This window comes from Octodon degus, unplaced genomic scaffold (genome assembly GCF_000260255.1).
Source record: "Octodon degus isolate 3935 unplaced genomic scaffold, OctDeg1.0 scaffold00018, whole genome shotgun sequence".
Taxonomy (NCBI): Eukaryota; Metazoa; Chordata; class Mammalia; order Rodentia; family Octodontidae; genus Octodon; species Octodon degus.
In genome coordinates, this window is record NW_004524594.1 from 11,473,289 (window position 1) to 11,476,253 (window position 2,965).

The 2,965-nt window shown below is 41.9% G+C and overlaps 1 pseudogene across 1 annotated transcript; it reads left to right on the forward strand.

Moving 5' to 3' along the window:
* The first annotated feature begins 1,954 nt into the window (after window positions 1-1,954).
* LOC101585928 lies at window positions 1,955-2,327 on the forward strand (annotated as a pseudogene). The gene has a single exon (XR_001117015.1). The product of XR_001117015.1 is annotated as a 60S ribosomal protein L35 pseudogene (transcript).
* Window positions 2,328-2,965: the final 638 nt, after the last annotated feature.

Below are 2,965 nucleotides of genomic sequence, written 5' to 3' on the forward strand. Positions count from 1 at the left end.
AAAAATAAACAAAAAAGGGGATATAAATGAAGGACCATTTTGTATCTGTATATACAAAATAGTTAGGATAGATATACAGCTACTTTCTCTTAATTCAATGGGAAGAAAGATTTGTACTAATAGTGTTTAGACAGGATATCATGTCTGCATCTTGTACTATGAATAACTACTATGAAGACAACAATATGCAATGTATTCATTATTGAAACTGACCGACTAATCTGTTTTGAAACTGCCTCATTGCTATTTGTTTCTCAATAAAATTAATTTTAAAAAAGAAAAAAGAAAAGAAAAGAAGAAGAAGCTAATGTGTTTCTTGCCATAGAAGAGATTGTGCTGTATCCAGGTTCTTACCTTAAAAATAGATGACATGGCAGTATTACTGGGACATGAGAGGACACTGCAGTAGATGCTAGGAGTCTCTCTGCTACAATAGTCCAGGGTCAGAAGATAGGTGGGTAGGTTAACAAAATTGCCAGGAAGAAAACCAGACTGAGTCTGGGAAAGTGACCCCAAATACTATGTCTGATATTTTCATAACTGCTTTTTGATCTCTAGATTTACAGGTTGCAAAAATTTCCAAAAGCACTGAGATCTATTATGCTTCTTCAAGATTATCAACACCACTGCTACAAGAAATCTAAACACCAACCAACAGAGAGACTAATTGAAAAACTTACAATTGTCCAGTGCAAAAAAAAAAAGCCACTAAATAATTAAACTCCTTTAAAACATGTTTCTTTCAGATGCCCATTCATCCTTTGTTAGAAATAGAACACAAAAGCTACAAGCCCAGCTTTAAAAACTCTTCTCAAAATATACATCCTCAGTAATAGTCAATGTGGCAGTCTTTTGCATAAACGCAAAATCTCCAGAGCAAATACAAGATCATTTCAATTACCTCCTGGAGCAGGCCAACAGTTATCAGCAGCTTAAGACATGATGTTTAACCCTAGGCATGAGCATGGAGGAGCACTAAAGAGCCAGACACTGAGTTAAGAAGCCCCTGAGACTTAGAAAATGCACAGTGGTGTCCACTACACTAGCCCAAGCTGAAATGCCTTGAATGACACTGTTCTTAAACCATTTCCACTCAGGAGGCAAACACAGATAGGACAAAAGGACAATCAGCCTGAGCAGCTCATTCAGCTGCCACCTTTGCCTGGACCACACATGGCTCTGTGGCCAGGGCTGAGAACTGAGGGAGATGAGTTTACTGCTCAGGCTCCTGATTATGAAAGAGAAGGAAAGGTTTGAGCTCCTGCTAGCATTTCAGTCTCACCCAGCAGGGTGGTGCTTAGCTGTGTTTTATGTTTTCTCTAATCCACTGCTTTTTAATACCGTTACTGGCCATTATTCCATATTCAAGTTTGTAGAGTGGCTATGAGATAGTTTGTGTGGAGCATAGGAGGTTTTGCAGGGTCCACAGCCTTAGCAAGCAGGGGTAAACAAGCTGCACACCATGATGATAGCTGTGAAGTGCATCTAGTGACATTATTGGCCTCAGAAATCACTAACAGGTTGTGTAAGGTGTGTCCCATTCTAGGCTTGAGACTCAGATGCATAAGCTGGGTGTGTTCTCTGCGCATTTTCTGGTGCTACAGAGGAAGTGAGGCGATCACTGGTCCATGCCAAAGTTGGGCTCAGAAGACAAATGCTTAGGCTCATGAAATCTTCCCCTTCCTAAGAAAGCTCATTCAAAAACCAGTTGTCTGCATGGAACCAAAACTAAATCATGTTTTCCTATTTAATGATGTTTGATCTTCAGAGAAAATAAAAGTGAAAACAAAATTATGTGAAGTTGGGCAACTTATTCAATATATGTACCACCTAGTTTCCCCATCTATGAAATGTATGTAATAAATTCCTTCTCTTAAGATTGCCATCAAAGTGAGTTATTTATAAAGTGCTTCAAAATGTGCCATGCAAGAATATAATAAAAAGTGAGGCAACTATGGCCAAGATTAAGGCTCGGGATCTTCGAGGCAAGAAGAAAGAAGAGTTGTTGAAACAGCTAGACGACCTGAAGGTGGAGCTGTCACAGCTGCGCATCGCTAAAGTGACGGGCGGCGCGGAGTCCAAGCTCTCCAAGATCCGAGTTGTTCGCAAATCCATTGCTCGCGTTCTCACTGTCATCAACCAGATCCAGAAAGAAAACCTCAGGGAATATTACAAGGGCAAGAAGTACAAGCCCCTGGACCTGCGGCCCAAGAAGACGCGAGCCATGCGCCGCCGGCTCAATAAGCATGAGGAGAAGCTAAAGACCAAGAAGCAGCAGCGGAAGGAGCGGCTGTACCCTCTGCGCAAGTTTGCCGTCAAGGCTTGAGCGGCATCCCAATAAAACTCAAACTCTGGAAAAAAAAAAAAAAAAAAAAAAAAAAAAAAAAAGTGAATGAGAAGATCCACTGTGCCCCTGCTCCATTCTAGCTAGGGAAAATAAACACCTCTAACGCCAGCGTATCTCCTCAGGTCTCACCAAGTACATTGGTTCCAGGCTAGTGAGGACCTCTCAGTATCCCCAGTGAGAGTATCATCTTCCCTTGGGGTTGACAGTATTTCTATGTCATGATTTAATTAGGAAAAGATCTGCCAAACACAGTACTCACTTTCGCACACCTTTATTTTAAAGTCTGAGCCTGGGGTGAGGAGATAGCACGGCAGTCTAAGGGCCTGCCTGACAAGCACAAGAACCCAAGTTCAATCTCCAGTACCTCATGGTATGCTGGCCCTGAAACTGGACCTGGTTGTGCATGCCTGTAATCCCAGTGCTTGGGAGGCTGAGACAGGAAGATCACTATGAGTCTGAACTGTGCAGTGAGACCCTGTATCCAAAAAATATTTTTTTTGTATGTGTGTGTGTGTGTGGTTTTTTAGGGAAGGGTCTACAGGGTGTTAAGGGTCTCACTATTAGGTCGGACACATAGTGATCCGCCTGTTTACAGCCTCCTAAGAGCCAGAATTACAG